The sequence below is a fragment of the Pseudophryne corroboree genome, chromosome 1, assembly GCF_028390025.1.
Source record: "Pseudophryne corroboree isolate aPseCor3 chromosome 1, aPseCor3.hap2, whole genome shotgun sequence".
NCBI classification, from domain to species: Eukaryota; Metazoa; Chordata; class Amphibia; order Anura; family Myobatrachidae; genus Pseudophryne; species Pseudophryne corroboree.
The window spans coordinates 412,712,984-412,732,010 of NC_086444.1; the positions used below are offsets into that span (position 1 = coordinate 412,712,984).

The following is a 19,027-nucleotide window of genomic DNA, read 5'->3' on the forward strand; positions in this document are numbered from 1 at the left end:
TAAAGGTACTGAATCTCAAAGAAAATAGAATCATTTCATTTTACTATACTGTGAGGGCAGCTACAGTAGGTGACAAACACATAATTATCTTTACTGCTACGTCTATGGCACTATCCCAGCTACTCTCTATCCCAGCTCCTGTCTATGGCACTATCCCAGCCCTTCCTTATCCTTACTCCTATCTATGACGCACTATCACAGCCCTTCCTTATCCCAGCTCCTGTCTATGGCACTATCCCACCTCCTCTCTATCCCAGTTACTGTCTATGGCACTATCCCAGCCCTTCCTTATCCCAGCTCCTGTCTATGGCACTATCCCACCTCCTCTCTATCCCAGTTACTGTCTATGGCACTATCCCAGCCCTTCCCTTTCCCAGCACCTGTCTATGGCACTATCCCACCTCCTCTCTATCCCAGTTCTTGTCTATGGCACTATCACAGCCCTTCCTTATCCCAGCTCCTGTCTATGGCACTATCCCACCTCCTCTCTATCCCAGTTACTGTCCATGGCACTATCCCAGCCCTTCCTTATCCCAGCTCCTGTCTATGGCACTATCCCACCTCCTCTCTATCCCAGTTACTGTCTATGGCACTATCCCAGCCCTTCCCTTTCCCAGCACCTGTCTATGGCACTATCCCACCTCCTCTCTATCCCAGTTCTTGTCTATGGCACTGTCACAGCCCTTCCTTATCCCAGCTCCTGTCTATGGCACTATCCCACCTCCTCTCTATCCCAGTTACTGTCCATGGCACTATCCCAGCCGTTCCTTATCCCAGCTCCTGTCTATGGCACTATCCCACCTCCTCTCTATCCCAGTTACTGTCTATGGCACTATCCCAGCCCTTCCCTTTCCCAGCACCTGTCTATGGCACTATCCCACCTCCTCTCTATCCCAGTTCTTGTCTATGGCACTATCACAGCCCTTCCTTATCCCAGCTCCTGTCTATGGCACTATCCCACCTCCTCTCTATCCCAGTTACTGTCCATGGCACTATCCCAGCCCTTCCTTATCCCAGCTCCTGTCTATGGCACTATCCCACCTCCTCTCTATCCCAGTTACTGTCCATGGCACTATCCCAGCCCTTCCCTATCCCAGCTCCTGTCTATGGCACTATCCCACCTCCTCTCTATCCCAGTTACTGTCCATGGCACTATCCCAGCCCTTCCTTATCCCAGCTCCTGTCTATGGCACTATCCCACCTCCTCTCTATCCCAGTTACTGTCTATGGCACTATCCCAGCCCTTCCTTATCCCAGCTCCTGTCTATGGCACTATCCCACCTCCTCTCTATCCCAGTTACTGTCTATGGCACTATCCCAGCCCTTCCCTTTCCCAGCACCTGTCTATGGCACTATCCCACCTCCTCTCTATCCCAGTTCTTGTCTATGGCACTATCACAGCCCTTCCTTATCCCAGCTCCTGTCTATGGCACTATCCCACCTCCTCTCTATCCCAGTTACTGTCCATGGCACTATCCCAGCCCTTCCTTATCCCAGCTCCTGTCTATGGCACTATCCCACCTCCTCTCTATCCCAGTTACTGTCTATGGCACTATCCCAGCCCTTCCCTTTCCCAGCACCTGTCTATGGCACTATCCCACCTCCTCTCTATCCCAGTTCTTGTCTATGGCACTATCACAGCCCTTCCTTATCCCAGCTCCTGTCTATGGCACTATCCCACCTCCTCTCTATCCCAGTTACTGTCCATGGCACTATCCCAGCCCTTCCTTATCCCAGCTCCTGTCTATGGCACTATCCCACCTCCTCTCTATCCCAGTTACTGTCTATGGCACTATCCCAGCCCTTCCCTTTCCCAGCACCTGTCTATGGCACTATCCCACCTCCTCTCTATCCCAGTTCTTGTCTATGGCACTATCACAGCCCTTCCTTATCCCAGCTCCTGTCTATGGCACTATCCCACCTCCTCTCTATCCCTGTTACTGTCCATGGCACTATCCCAGCCCTTCCTTATCCCAGCTCCTGTCTATGGCACTATCCCACCTCCTCTCTATCCCAGTTACTGTCCATGGCACTATCCCAGCCCTTCCCTATCCCAGCTCCTGTCTATGGCACTATCCCACCTCCTCTCTATCCCAGTTACTGTCCATGGCACTATCCCAGCCCTTCCCTATCCCAGCACCTGTCTATGGCACTATCCCACCTCCTCTCTATCCCAGTTACTGTCTATGGCACTATCCCAGCCCTTCCCTTTCCCAGCACCTGTCTATGGCACTATCCCACCTCCTCTCTATCCCAGTTCTTGTCTATGGCACTATCCCAGCCCTTCCTTATCCCAGCTCCTGTCTATGGCACTATCCCACCTCCTCTCTATCCCAGTTACTGTCCATGGCACTATCCCAGCCCTTCCCTATCCCAGCACCTGTCTATAGCACTATCCCACCTCCTCTCTATCCCAGTTACTGTCCATGGCACTATCCCAGCCCTTCCCTATCCCAGCTCCTGTCTATGGCACTATCCCACCTCCTCTCTATCCCAGTTACTGTCCATGGCACTATCACAGCCCTTCCCTATCCCAGCTCCTGTCTATGGCACTATCCCACCTCCTCTCTATCCCAGCTCCTGTCTATGGCACCATCCCAGCACTTCCTTATCCCAGCTCCTGTCTATGGCACTGTCCCAGCTTCTGTCTATGGTACTATCCCAGTCCTTTTCTATTCCAGTTCCTGTCTATTGCACTATCCCAGCCCTTCCCGATCCCAGCTCCTGGGTATGCCAGCTCCTCTCTATCCCAACTCCTGTCTATGGCACTATCCCATTCTTTCTCTATCCCATTTCCTGTCTATGGCCCTAACCCAGCCCTTTTTTATCCCAGCTTCTGTCTATGGCATTATCCCAGCTCCTCTCTATCCAGAGCTGTTGTCTATGGCTCTATCGCAGCCCTTCTCTACCCCAGTTCCTGTCTAGGGCACTATCCCAGCTCCTCTGTATCCCATTTCCTGTCTATGGCCCTAACCCAGCCCTTTTTTTATCCCAGCTTCTGTCTATGGTACTATCCCAGCCCTTTTCTATCCCAGCTCTTGTCTATGGCACTATCCCAGCCCTTCTCCATCCCAATTCCTGTCTAGGGCACTATCCCAGCTCCTCTATATCCCATCTCCTGTCTAGTGAATTATTCCAGCTCCTCACTATTGCATTATCCGAACCCCCTCTCTTTAGGACACTATTCCTGGCCCATATACGTTGACGGACACAACCTGCAGCAAGTTCCAGCTTTCTGCTATCTCGGGGACAATTTGCTTATTCTTATTTTAATAAAATTTCAACTGGCCAGCTTATTTTTTTTTTTTACTATTATTTCTGAATATGAGCTTGATTTGTGATTTATACTCGTAATCATAGGAGACAGCTTTGTGGGTGCTTGTGGTACTTGATCATCCCCAACGTATGTGCTGCAATATTTCATATCTATACATATGCCACTTAGGGGGTCTATTCATGAAGCAGTGTCAAGAGCGGAGAAATTAGCATGTGGAGAAGTTGCCCATGGCAACCAATCAGCACTGAAGTAACATTTATAATTTGCATACTATACAACTGTACCGAGCAGCAGATTGGTTGTCATGGGCAACTTCTCCACTGGCTCACTTCTCCACTCTTTACACTGCTTCATGAATAAACCCCTTAAGGAGGAGAAACTCAAATCGTTTTGGAAAAAAATTGCCTTCATTCTCAGAATACTGTATGTGACTTTACGTTCTGATGCCCGCTGTAGAACTGCTCCCATGGGGTTTAAACAATCAATATAAATCCTGGGATAGATAGCACAATAACTTTAAAACAACGCATCAGCCTGTACAGAAAAAGGACAGTACCCCCGCTAAGCTTGCTGAAACAGTGTAGCAGACTTTTGTGCAAATGGCAACATATTCCTGAACTTCTATTTTTCGTTCTTTTGTTCGATAGATTACAGTATTGCTTTTCTTTTCGGGTTTTATTCCAGATTGTATGTCATTTTTTTGTTCACGTTTGCAGCTTGTTATCTTATGTCACGCTTAATATTCCTTGACTAGAAATTACTCTGCACTGTACAGCGCTGCCTGCAGCGCCATTATTGCACTGCAATATGTTATAATGGAAACATTTGTAGCAGCTTAGTATAACATAGATACATTTCTGTAAGTCAATCATTTGTGACCAGTTTATTTTGAACAAATTTCGCGGCTTGGTAAATAGGCCTAAGTATAGTTATATTTTATATCCAGCATCTGTATATACTGTATGTTGTTGTGAAATTATAAAGTGAGGCATGAATGTATATAAGTACTGTGCATGTATGTGGCATACATATCATTTATATGCATGTATGTTTGTATATAAGTACTGTGCATGTATGTGGCGTGTATATATATATATATATATATATATATATATATATATCATTTAACATATACACTATGTGTATGCATAGGCCATAGACAAAGAGAAAATGACTAGTGCTATGGCTTATATTATGTGTGTGATAGTAGCTAGCTGTGAATTACAGCCGGGGATCGGGTGGGAGCTTTGGCAAGTTGGCAGTAAATACCCAGCAGCTTGTGAGGTCTCCACTGGGCCCATTACACGCTTATTCCTTCGCAAATTTACCCACATTCGCATCCCATCAATTCTACCTAACAGGACCCAGTGTTGGCATCACCACAACCCTCTCCCGACCCCTCCTAAATTAACCGCTTAAATACCAGTGCCTACGTTGAAGAGATACTATCAGCAGCAATTTAGCTAATGGAATGGCCATGCATAAACAAGAAAACAAGGGTGCATTTCAAACAAACAAACAAACAAACAAACAAACAAACAAACAAACAAACAAACAAACAAACGATATATTCAGATGTTGTTATTATTCTAGGTGCAGAAAACCACCGAATGCGACATCCTGAAGCCAGCCCTCCTCAGTGATGTGGTTACATAGAGATGGCTCCCAGTCTGGATGCAAATTCCCATTTCGATGTTTAGAATTGCAGGAGTTAACCCCTTGGGAACCAGGTGCGTCTAGACCACCAACCGGGAGACCATCAGTTAAACAGCGCTGTGCCACTGACTATAAATGTCGCTAGATACAAAGTTGATCTGTACAATAAAAAGAAGTATAGACACGTGAACGCCAGAGTTGAAGTACCGTACATATATAAGCTGAACTAAAGATTAGCTTTCCAGATTTGGATGGATGGATAGATGGACGGTTCTCGGTTTACTCTGCAAAACGTCAGGTTATATCTAGAAGAAGATCTCTGTCAGTCATTGTGGCCACTTACATAACCTAGAAGACTGACAATCTGACATCTTGTTTTATTCCATCTACAGCATCAATTCCGGATCTCTCTACCTGTATCAGTGAGTGCAGCACAAGCCTCTCTTCTGGGCACTAACTGGTTAACTGAATGTGACTGGCAGGGAATCCGCGCCCGACCTCAGCTCAGATGTGTGTACACTTGTCACTCACAGCTAATGTCCCGGGACCTGAGCCCTCCCTCATGCCTGCTCCTTATCATATCATCTATAGTACATGCACTAATTATACACTTATAAACCATGCACTATCTGCAAGCCATTGCCCATCATTATTAATATAATCACATCTAAAACAGAGCATATATTATTATTATTATTATTATTATTATTATTATTATTATTATTATTATTATTATTACTACTACTACTACTACTACTACTACTACAACTACAGGGATGATAAGTTTCTCTTCCTATCACGCCCCTGGACCAGGTCATCTTGGTTTCCCTGTAGCGCTGAGCTTCTGGCAGGCTTTGAATTATTGATCAGGGGCAATCTAGAGCAGTGGTCTCTCTGTTTCGGCAGCTTGTCAGGGTTGTCTTGCTGAAGGCTGCAATATTTGTAGCCTATAGAGCAGGCGCCATAGATTTAGGCTGACCCTAAAGTAAACATGTTAACCTCCCTTTTCTCACATTTACATTACTTTCTAGGTGATTTTCTAGAAGTATTACAAACGTGTTCCTTATTTCTCCGGCATATAGAGGTACATGTATGTAAGTATATCTCTCCGGCATATAGAGGTATATGTATGTAAGTACAGCGTGCAGCCCGGGCTGTTATACACAATACAGGCATTCCTGGTGGTTAATTGCAGTCTGATGCCCACATTTCCTCTCTCTCTCTCTCTCTCTCTCTCTCTCTCTCTCCTAGTTTTAGCCTACTTTTGTAAGTTAAATTGATCAGAGAGTATTTGTAAGCTCTTTCTCTTGTTACAGAAGGAGTCAGTCCTGTACTAGGTGGAGGTGCTCCTGGATGGTGTGCTACTAGCACTCACCGTGTGACATTGCAAGGTAAGTGTGATTATCTGACCCTCAGGTGAGGATGGGCGGCTGGCCTCTTGGCTGTCAATACAGGAGAAAGATCAGACCCTGACTCCCTGACACAGCTCTAAAGGAGCAGCATTAGCTGCAATCACAGGAGGTATTTGATACAGTGGCAGATGACAGATTTTCTTTAAGCAAGTTTCAGATGCCATATTGTGCTTAAGCCATCGATTGATACCTTAGTAGAAAATAGAGAAAAAGGTTAAAGGTCCATAACTAGCAGAAGGGCAAGAAGAATGTAATACTGTCTTCTGTCAATAGGAAGATGACAGGCGCAAGAAGTATGGACCCAGCAAAACTGCTGAACTAACACTCCTAATGCTGCTTGGGACACGTTTTCCTAATGTGGTGCTAATATCAGGTTCCTGCCGGTGTGAGAGACACAACATGTGCAGCAGTAATAGCCACACACAGGGAGAGGTCAGAGCCACAACCTGTACGGACACACATCCCTTCTACCTGGCCACGCCATGGGAGCTTCCCACTATATGTTGCCCCAACATTACCCCTTCTGCAGTAATTATTGTCGCAGCATTCCCGGATTCATCAACATTGCTGCAGACACTCTGTATGATATAATAACACAAAATACACAGTTGCTATTATTTGTGACACGTTCCTCCCCAGGAGCAGCCTCACAGCCAAACCAACAACATGATATTATTTATGCTCACTGTTTTATAGTGCACGTTTTTATATATACAGTGTGTGTTTATATATGCGCGTGTGTATTTATACATTTATCTGTGTGTTTATAAATATAAAGACAGTCAGACAGATAGATAGATAGATAGATAGATAGATAGATAGATAGATAGATAGATAGATTAGACAGACAGGCAGACAGACAGACAGACAGACAGACAGACAGACAGACAGACAGACAGCTAGATAGATAGATAGATAGATAGATAGATAGATAGATAGATAGATAGATAGATAGATAGATAGATAGATACACACACTTGCCACTCAAATGTAATAAAATAAATGATCATCATGTTTCTCTTCTCTTTGCAAAATTTGTTAAAGTTGTGTCTTTAACTCTATTGATAATTTTTTCCTACCATATGAACAAATCACCTTATTTTGTGTAACCCTATCTTCTTTTGCTCTCACTCTATCCATATGGTTTAGCAATATTCACTATCGATTTCATTCAGCCGTTGGTACATGGGTCTGGCAGTGAGGCAGGCTCTCCCCAGCACGCTCAGGGTAATAACAGTGTCTTTCTCTGACAAATCTAATCAAGGACTTCAAACGGTACCGGTGAGCTTTTGTAACCTACCAAACACAGACTCAGCCAGAGTAAATATGAATCTTCCTCTGGCCTGGCTTTCATTACTGGAAAATCGCCTGCTTGCATCATACCTCAATCTCATTACTTTGGAGTCATCCCGTTGACAGCATATACACAGGAATTGCTGAAACTTTACATGAATCTGGCCCATGCTGCGCCCAAATGCTCGTTTCATATCTTTATGCGGATCACTGAGACAGATGGGTAGACAGATCAAGTATAGACAGATATTAGCGATAGGTAGATAGATAGATAGATAGATAGATAGATAGATAGATAGATAGATAGATAGATAGAACTTTCTACACATAAATTAGTAGAACATGATTAATATTGTACAGTAAAAATGTTTACATTTGTTATTTAATTTAGACAGATAGTTTTTTTATATTGACGCTACAGATGTTTAGATTTTCAAACTGTTGACAAATTAAATTTTATAAACTTTGTAAGTATTATACAGCTGTTATCATTAGTTCTATAATTCACTTACATCTCACATTATACTGCATATCCATCTCTGTGATTTGAAAACACATCGACCGAAAATAAATACAGTTTCGTGGGATCAACGCAGTGTGTGTGTGTGTGTGTGTGTGTGACTGCATGTATATATATATATATATATACACACATATATAAAATATCTTACAACAGGTACAATGTAGTTGCATACACGCACACAGATCGTAGTGTGTGCTTGTGCGTGGCCCCTATAAATTAATATGTTTATGTGTGTGTGTGTGTGTGTGTGTGTGTGTGTGTGTGTGTGTCTATATATATATATATATATATATATATATATATATATATATATATATATATTCGGAAGCTGTTCTGGGTACTATTTTTTGTAACCAAGAATCTTTCTCTACCTTCATAATTTGGAAGGCTCCTTCCCTCCTAACCACGCGATGACAGATAGGCCAATAAAATCCCAGCAATATATGAGCTTTCAGCCCCTTTAAAGAAAGCAAATAACGTGACGTGTTTGTGAGCTGGGCTCCATTAATGGAGAATCTAGCCTCGCACGACTGACTCTGTGGAGGTGACATGGCTGTGGGGTTTCAAAGTAAAGTTAAAGTAAAACCTGGCATTGAAAATCTGATACACTGAACATTTTTCAGCTTTTACAGGAAAAAGCAAACTACATTTAATGTGGTCTTAAAAATGCTTTTTTGGTTGACAAAAGAGGTTTGAAGATTCTTTTTTTTTTTCTTCTTTTTTTGTAAAATGGCAAATCGGGAAATATTAACATGCCTAAAATAATGACTATCCGGTATGGAATGTAAGGGGAATAAAGGGGATATACAGGCATTAACTTTCTCTGCAGCAATGCTTGGGTGTCTTGAGAATGCGTTGCCGACTGAGAACACATCATATAAAGAGGCTGTGATGTATATAGTAACCTGTGCAAGCTATGGATTATTAAGGAGAATATTACATTAAATACAAATTGTACTGATACAGGAACACGTACTGTGTAAGGGACTTTGTTTATCGACAAGGAGACATTACAATTCAATGTTTATAGGTCATTTTATTGGGAATTGTTCATTCTTGTCACTTAACACACTTCTTCTCAACCTACTGGATATGTGTTTACCTACATTATACACAGGACTACACCCACACCTTTATTTACTCTGGATCGCAAGAGGCTGATCAATTACAATAACAATTTCAATGTTTAAAAACTCTGTCCTCATCAATTTAAATTAATACCAGTAAGATAGATAGATAGATAGATAGATAGATAGATTGATAGACAGATACTTCCAGTTCTGTTAATGATGCTTTGATTTCTTCATTTGCACTCAGAGTTGTACTGCATACTGTATACAATCTTTAGCCACATCTACTTCATAATTTGTTTATCTATCTATCTATCTATCTATCTATCTATCTATCTATCTATCTATCTATCTATCTATCTATCTATCTACCTACCTATCTACCTAGTCTATTTATCATTAGGTGCTGTGGAGCCTTGTCAGCTGTACTTTCCTTTGGTGGCATACTGAGGCAGTAACAAATATTTTTATTGCCAATATGACAAAATCCTCTTGCAGGGACAATGTCTCTAATACGATTCCATTCCTTTATAGAGTGAAAAGTAAAGTGATAGCTGAAACTATCACTTTACTGTGTATTTGGAATGGGCATGCTTATGCGTATTCACTGCCATTGCGCCACTTATGTGCAAGTATAGGCTGCCAAGGAGAGATCTAAAGATCCATTTCTGGCAAAAAGGTTGCAGAAGATTGCCTATAGACTACAATAAGTAACAACATTTTATGATGGCTTTGGCTACTAGATGCCAGCTTAGTAAATAGGACTTTCACAGCTCCCATACAAAACTAAAGGGTCTACACCTAAGAGAGAATAGAAATACCCTTAGGTTAAAAGCTACTAAATAATGCATCAGGGGCATTTAGCACATTAATAAATAGACCTATAAGCAATTATCTATCTATCTATCTATCTATCTATCTATCTATCTATCTATCTATCTATCTATCTATCTATCTATGGGAAAATACACATTAAAACATTTTACTGTACAAAATTAATTCTATTTTACAAATTTATATGTGTATAAACTTTATTATTATTTATTACCAGTTATTTATATAGTGCACACATATTCCGCAGAGCTTTACAGAGAATATTTGGCCATTCACATCAGTCCCTGCCAGTGACGTGTGGTGAGGTGAGGCACAGTCTTTCCTGTCGTACTAACATATATGCCAAAGTTTTGACTATATGAAGTATATTAAAACACGAAGGATATATTAAAAATATCATCTTTGTATATTTCTAATAATTTTTATAGTGAAAAATCTGGAGTAAAACGTCTATTGCAGGATTACCTTTTGCGCACATCTCTGATCAAAACTCACCACATTTCCAGCAATATATAATGTCCACATGAACCCTTTGACTTATATATTGTGTAAATCTGACTCTGGTACTAGCCAGTGCCTCCCCAGCTATTTACCTCACTGCATGTCCCTGGACTCCCTACCCCAGTGGAGCTTACAATCTATATTCCCTACCACATGTACAAACACACACACATTAATCCTAGGGTTAATTTTTGTTGGGAACCAATTAACTTACCAGTATATTTTTGGATTGTAGGAGGAAACCAGAGTTCCCTTATACACAATGTCCAGCGTCATAAAGCACAAGGAGAATATACAAACTCCACACAGAGCCATGGTGGGAAGCGAACACATGACCTCAGTGCTGTGAGTCAGTAATGCTAACCCATACACCAGTTGTGCTGCCCTGAAACTTCAGCAAATACATTTTATTTATTTTTTCTTCAAAAGTTTCTTTTATTGAAGCATGACATAGGAGTACATCAAAAGTGCATCTTTATATGTATATGAGTCAGCACACATTATGAACAATTATCCATTGTACAATAAAGATAATCCCATCACACATTTCACAATGGTGTAACCCAAAATAAGATACAAATATGTAAAAGAAAAATACAGCAAGCCCGGAACCATACATTGACTGATTACAATAATATGTCATTTTAATGCAACAAAGTAGGAAACAGTATCTATCTATCTATCTATCTATCTATCTATCTATCTATCTATCTATCTATCTATCTATCTATCTCATATGTGTCTAGCTTACTGTAATACCTGTTGACAACAAAGTTGCTTATAACCTCCGACAGTGAGACCTGTCTGGCAAGTGTATGCAATGAGTCAATAGATCTTTCCATAAAAGGATGTGGATGGATGTATACACATTATAGAACTGCATATGTTTTGAAACCTGCAAGTTACACACTAAATGGGATGTTTATTTAGCCACATTAGCAATGACCTTTTACATTAATGTCTAGTCTAAACACTGCAAACCATATTTATTTGTCCTAGGTACATACAGAAGCCCTGTAGTCTGTTTAGGGGCATTATGATTTCAATTATATTATTACTATTGTCTTGATTTCATAGCGTGCTACTTAAATGTAAATATGCTGGAGGTGGCTGCTAGTGAACACTTATATAGGAACTGAAAGAACAAGTGTTTGTGGTTCTATTGCTAATAACACACTGGAGTGACATGGATATACAACTTGTGGATTAATTTTTGTCATACAGGATAATCAGCTGTTAATTCTAGATTGTAGCTGTCAGAAGAGAAACATGTGCAAGTTTGAATATGTGAGATGTAGACTGATGTACACAGTTTCATATAGGGTATGCTGCTGAATGCGGATATGATCTTTTAATATGTACTTAATATAGTCTTTTAAAAGTAAATTATATCATCTTATAGCAGTTATATTTGAGTATTTCATTCATCCACTCTTTTGAAGACATTCCAAGCAACGTTCATTACAAAAACACACCGCAAGGTTAATTGGATTCTTACAAAAATGAATCATATGTGTGTCTATATGGTAGGCAAATATAGATTGCAGGCTCCACTGTGGCAGGGACTGATATGAAGGCATACCTATTTTCTGTAAAGTGATGCATAATATTTGTGCACAATATAATTAACTGTTAACAAATACAATACATTCATTGTTAATAACCAATATTAAAAAGGACCTACTTCTAAATATAATAGTATCAAATGATATTGTCTAAAGAAGGCAGAGATATATCCCTTAATAGTATTAAGTCCAGCGGCAGAACTACAGTGGTTGTAGGTGGTGCGTCTGCTACAGTGCCTGGCATAGGGCAATGTAGGGATTGAGACTCCACAGATGTACTGCCCACCCTCACTGAGACCACACTCTTTTCAATAAAGAGCATCTTCTCTGCAACAGCTATGCAGTGGGGTCATGTATTGGCTGAATACGCCCAGAAGAAGCCTCTTCTCTGCTGTCTGTAGAGCAAAGCTGGCCGAGTAGGGTAAAACTTTATTGCTTGACTCTCTTTCACATTTTCAAATAGGGCCTGGCAATGTACAGTTTTGTCCAAGATTGGGGATGTTCTAGTCTATCCACTCACTATACTTAAGGATTATTCATGTGAGGAGGAGACCTTGGATAAGAAAACAAATGGTGAATAGAAAAAACTAGGACTGCTTGCACAAAGTGAATAAGTGGAAAGAAGGTTATCCCGCACAAGAAAACAAGTTGTGAAGAAGATGGACATCATGTTAAAGAGAACAATAGGTGAGGAGGACAACCTTCACAAGAGAACAAGTTGTGAGGAGAACCTGCACAAGAGACCAAGTAGCATGGAGGACAGCTGCACAAAAAAAAAATCAGTGACAAGGAGAACAACCATAACAAGAGAATACGTAGACTTAAGGTTATCATGCACTTATAGAATAAGTGAGAAGTACAAGAGAAAAAGCGGTGAGGAGGATATTCTTCAGAATAAGTGGCAAGCAGAATTTCCTGGAAAAAATCAAATGGTGAGGACAACCTGCAGAAGAGAAAAAGCGGCAAGGAGGAAAATGAGCCAAAGTGGCATGGGCAGCATGCACAAACAAATAGTGGCCAGTAAGACATCCTGAACAAGAGAACAAATTACTTGAGTATATTCTGCAGTAGAGTATTAGTAGCGAAGAAGACATCCTGCAGAAGATAGCAAGTGGTGAGGAAAATTTCTTGCTCAAGAAAAGCAAGTGGCAAGTGACAAGTGGCAAGTAGGACATCCTTGACAAGATAATAAATGGTAAGGATTATTTCCTATACAGCAAGTGGTGAGGAGGACATCCTGCAGAAGAGAAAAAGCAGTGAGGAAGTCAACTAGCATAAGAACAACTTGAGATGTGAACATGCTGCACAAATGAGCAAGTGGCAAAGAGTAAAACCAGCAAGAGAACAAGTGTTGAGAAGGACAACCTGAAAATAGAACAAGTGCTGGGGAGGACAACTGAAATGAGAACAAGTGTTGAGGGGGAATACCTGCACGAGAGAATTAGTTTTGAGGATGACTGTCTTCCCAAGAGAATAAGTGTAGAGGAGGACATCATAGACAACAGAACAAATGCTGAAGAAGACAGCCTACACAAGAGAAAAAGTAGCAATGAGGACATCTTGGAAGAGCAAGTGTTGAGAAGGACATAATGTACCTGACAGCTTTTGGTTTACTTTGCAAAGTCTTTTGCTGACATGGTACTCAGCTACTTATATTCTACAATAGGTGCTTAATCTTTTTCTAAGGTTTCAATCTATGTCAATGTACAATGAGGCTGTGCAGGGGTGTATCTAGGGGTCCAAGCACCCCTGGCAAAGTAAGGGACTGGCTCCCATCCCCCTAGAGAGAGCATTGCAGTCCAGTGGTGCTTGCTGTGGCGGGGCTGCAGCACAGACCAAACTTGAAATAGGGGAGCCACAGCAACTGACACCCCCATATAGCCGGCTAGGACTCACTGTCAGTGTGAAGCCAACGGGAAACAACCGGGAGCAGCAGCAAAGCAGACAAGACACCGACCTTCACTGCCAACAGACATCTATTGGCTAGCTAACCTTCTGACCACCCTCAGACTATGGGACATATGTAATAAAGTCCGAGTTTGCCAGTATGACACTGCATTCAAATACATATACTTTTATATGGAGTTGGTCTCTATTTTGCAGCTACGAGAGCTTCCACTCTTTTTGGAAGGCTTTCCACAAGATTTTGGAATGTTTCTGAAGGAATTTATGCCCATTCATCCTGTAGGACATTTGTGAGGTCAGGCACTGATGTTGGATGAGTAGGCCTGTATCGCAATATCCGTTCCAGTTTATCCGAAAAGGTGCTTGATGGGGTTGAGGTTGGGGCTCTGTGCGGAACAGCCAAATTCTTCCACACCGAACTTATCAAACCATGTCTTTATAGGGGATCAGTATGATTGACCAGCGAACGGAATGAGGGCAGTCACAATACCGATGCTGGAATCTCAAAGTGTAAAATCCCGACTGGAGCAAGGTAAGTATGTTACCCCCTCTCCCATAACCCTAACTTCCTTCCTTAGTGCCTAATCCTAACTTCCCCCCAGTAGTGCCTAACCTAATCCCGCCTGCAACACAGCCTAATCCCTACCCCCCCCTCCTTAGTGCCTAAACCTAACCTCCCCCAGCGGTGCCTAACCCTAAACCCCTCCCTGTAGCATAACCCTAACCCCCCCCCCACCGCCTAACCATAACCCCCACGGGAGGAACCTAACCTCTCCCCCAGTCCTAACCTGCCCGCTATACTTACATTCGTGGTGCCAGTTGTCAGGAAGCCGGCTGTCAGGTTCAGGCGTCGGTTTCCTGACCTTGCCGGAATTCCACCGTTGACATTTTGACGGGTGTCGGTATTCCAGCATCGGCATTCCAATTGCAGAGATTCTGAAAGCCGGCATCTTAAACTCATTCCCTTTTTAGTCCTTGCTTTGCGCAGTGGAGCAGTCATATTGGAGTAGAAAAGGGCCTTCCCCAAACTGTTGCCACAAAGTTGGAACCATAGCATTGTCCAAACTGTCTTAGTATGCTGATACATCAAGTTTGCTCTCCACTGGAGATAAGGGGCCTAGACCAAACCCTGAAAACCAGCCCCATACCATTATCCCTCCTCCTCCAAACTTCCCAGTTGGTACAATGAGATCAGACAAGTAACGTTCTCCCGGCAAACCCAGACCATCTGACTGCCAAACAGAGAAGCGTGATTCATCAGTCCACAGAACACATTTCCACTGCTCTACAGTCCAGTGTCAGTGTGCTTTACACCACTCCATCCGACGCTTGACATTGGACTTGGTGAAGTGAGGCTTGCATACAGCTGCTCTGCCATGGAAACCCATTACATTAAATTCCCACCGCACAGTTTTTGTGCTTACATTAATGCCAGTGGAAGTTCAGAACTTTTCACCTATGGAATCAGCAGAGTGTTGCCAACTTTTACGCACAATGCGCCTTAGCAATTGTTGACCCTGCTTTGTGATTTTATGTGGTCTTCCGCTTCGTGACTGAGTTGCTGTAGTTTTGAAATTGGGGAGGGGGGGGGGGGGGGTTGAGTAGGCAGAACCCACCCGATCGGCTGAGTAATTTTTTTCAGAGACGGTGACAGCCATTGTTCAGTCGCAACATATCCCATATTGGCTATTCGTTTTAATCAAGAAGTATCATTTCTTGCTATAGTGTTTTTTAAGCAATTTTTAGCTCATTGTAGCCAGTTTAGTGCACCCGACATAGCTGCCTCACCTGTTTCTATTCACATATGGTATACCATGTTACTACACACGTGTCAGTCTTCCCACATATGCCTCGGGTCATTGTATGAAAAGGCTCCCACAGTGTAACCATTGTAGTGGACCCAGCATTGCTGCCTTGTCTGGATGGGATGGAAATACATGGACCTGACGATCATGTTGGCAATACTTCTAGCGTTAGGATGCTGCAACCACCCACTTTGGGCTATCTTTTTTAGGTGTAACCTATTCCACCCAGGTTAATCCTATGTAGTTGTAGTGCGCTTAAGACGTCTGCCTCGTCTGGTACATTTTGTGGGTGGAATATACAACCCATGGATATTATTACCAAAAATGGCTGAAGCAATACTGCTGTATGCTTATTGTACTCACTACATTTTGATTTCATTATTTCTGTATGACTTTTTACTAAAGTGCCTTGAGGCCTATTGGAGAAAGAGTGCTATATAAATAAAATTATTATTATTATTACTATTACTTGCTGAAATTCTAATTTCTTTGTACAATGGCCCTCATTCCGAGTTGTTCGCTCGCTAGCCGCTTTTCGCAGCAGTACACACGCTAAGCCGCCGCCCTCTGGGAGTGTATCTTAGCTTAGGAGAATTGCGAACGAAGTATTCGCAATATTGCGAAAAGATTTTTCTGTGCAGTTTCTGAGTAGCTCGAGACTTACTCTTCCAGTGCGATCAGTTCAGTGCTTGTCGTTCCTGGTTTGACGTCACAAACACACCCAGCGTTCGTCCAGGCACTCCCCCGTTTCTTCAGCCACTCCCGCGTTTTTCCCAGAAACTGCAGCGTTTTTTCACACACTCCCAAAAACAGCCAGTTTCCGCCCAGAAACACCCACTTCCTGTCAATCACACTCCGATCACCAGAACGAAGAAAAAACCTTGTAATGCCGTGAGTAAAATACCAAACTTCTTAGCAAATTTACTTGGCGCAGTCGCAGTGCGAACATTGCGCGTACGCAATTAGCGGAAAATCGCTGCAATGCGAAGAAAATTACCGAGCGAACAACTCGGAATGAGGGCCCATGTACCATTTTTTTGATGTCTGTAAAACGACTTTGAGTCCTGCGGAAGAAAAGCGCTATATAAGTAAAAATCTTCTTCTTCTTCTTCCTCTATCTATCTATCTATCTATCTATCTATCTATCTATCTATCTATCTATCTATCTATCTATCTATCTATTTCACCTGTCGGTCTCCCCCCACCCCCTAGATTGTGAGCTCCTTGGAGCAGGGTCCTCTTCCCTTCTGGTCTCACATTCCTCTTCTCTCACACTTCAATTATAGCTCTCTCCTACGTACCAAATGTCTATACCTGCATCTACTCTACTTCATTACTGTTTATCTCTTCCAGTGGCTAACTGCCCCTAGTAGTGTGATGACTACTCCTTTGCTTCCTTTTATCTCGGCTGTAGTGTATACTGAGAATGGTGTTGTTAATTGTTACCTGTGCTCTGTTTTAGTTTTTCTGTTACTGTAATACTAAGCTCTGTGTACCCTGTATTGTTCTAATGTCTGCTGTATGTACAGTGCTGCAAAACACTTGTGGCGCCCTATAAATAAAATGTAATATCTATCTATCTATCTATCTATCTATCTATCTATCTATCTATCTATCTATCTATCTATCTATCTGTAACAACCTGTAAATACAGTACATATTGGATCACAAGTTCAAATTTCTATCACCAAACAGAAGTCCACAATTGTTGGGCTGTGGTATAGTTTGAGAGAATCAATCTAGCTTCCGAACTTTACTGTTGGTCAATAACAATTTGTCTCTTTTTTAGGATACTGAATTCAGCGCTGAGTTGAAGTGATCCCATCCTTCATGGATCAAAAAGAAAAGGGAAATCACTTCCATGCCACCAGAGTGCAACCATACTTCCAGCCGGACATGTCCTGGGCAGAGTTCAACATGGATAAACATCTAAATAAGACAGAAATGCCACAAATGCTGTGGAGAACAGAGACAAGCCACATGAGAGAGGAAGGGGGTAGGAAGTGGTTGCATAAATGCACTCATGTATCAAGCCTCCCATTCCAGCTGTTTTACATAAAACATTTCATTATTAGAGAGGAGGGGCTGAATGAAATGTGAACCAGTGTAAGGGAAGTCTCCAGCTGCTGGGAGATCAGCCTGGTTCTGAGCACAGGAGAGACAGCTACAGTATGTGCAGCAGGCACCATAGCAATCAAACCAGAGTAACCACCGGGTGGCTCCACAATAACCCTTTTTGACATTTAACAGACTATAAATTCAAGGCATTTCTGTTTTGTTTTTATCACCCATTACAAAGGAGATTCCATGTATCTGATTGATATTAGTTGCATGCTCTACTTGAAATATTACAAGACTGACTGGACAGTCTGGCCCATGTGATAAAAGGGCTTTTGATTTTCAGAATAAATGCGGCCTGTGGAACACATCCACTGGTGTCAAAATGAAGTGCTTAAAATGTGTTTGCTGTGTGTGTGTGTGTGTGTGTGTGTGTCACCAATTAAATGCATGTAGATGGATATAGATGAACAAATCATTGTGTCACACGTAACCATGCATACTGTTTGTGTCAGCCTGATGTGCACCTCACTGTGTTACTTTGTTCCTCTTGTTTTATTTCAGAACAATCGGACTGCGGTCAAATATGAATGCATATTAGTGGGGAAACATTACAACAAATCATATTTAAGAAAGTTGAAGAAAGTCTTGCTATAATAAAGGGATGAATAAGACTTGTGATGAAGTGACCTTTATAACAATGGAGTTCTCACTGACAAACAATAAAAGTAAATCAAATACTCAATAAATCCGGTGCAAAAATGGCCACTCAGCAGTGGCATATTCATAATTGTTATTTCAATGTCAAAGTCAATCCATTGTGCATTCAGATCCTTAGGAAATAAGCCAGAAACAAATATAGTTTCTCTAGTTTGCTATATTTGATAGGGGACTTGTGTTTACAGTTGTAGAAATTGTGCTCACGTAAGTAACAATGAAAAATAGTTCTAGATAGGTCCTCAGGCAGTCACCTCTGCACCACAGAATATACATACTCACCCTTTGTTCCGCCAATTAGAGTTCTTTAAACAAAGGTCCTGAGACTCTAGACATTTAGATGTGTGTCGGATATTATTTAAAAAAATATTTATTTTTGCGATTGCCGGTTTTCTTTTTTTTACATTGCAA

General features: G+C 41.8%; 1 long non-coding RNA gene across 3 annotated transcripts in view; it reads left to right on the forward strand.

The window, feature by feature from the left end:
• LOC134888417 (uncharacterized) overlaps positions 1 to 18,573 on the forward strand; it is a 38,119-nt gene extending 19,546 nt beyond the window's left edge. Inside the window, exons 2-6 of one of the 3 annotated variants that reach the window (XR_010171141.1) lie at positions 4,871 to 5,355; positions 5,965 to 6,027; positions 6,250 to 6,324; positions 17,631 to 17,837; positions 18,464 to 18,573. This is a non-coding gene — a long non-coding RNA (uncharacterized LOC134888417). The other 2 variants (XR_010171140.1, XR_010171143.1) reach the window with 2 other exon arrangements.
• Positions 18,574 to 19,027: the final 454 nt, after the last annotated feature.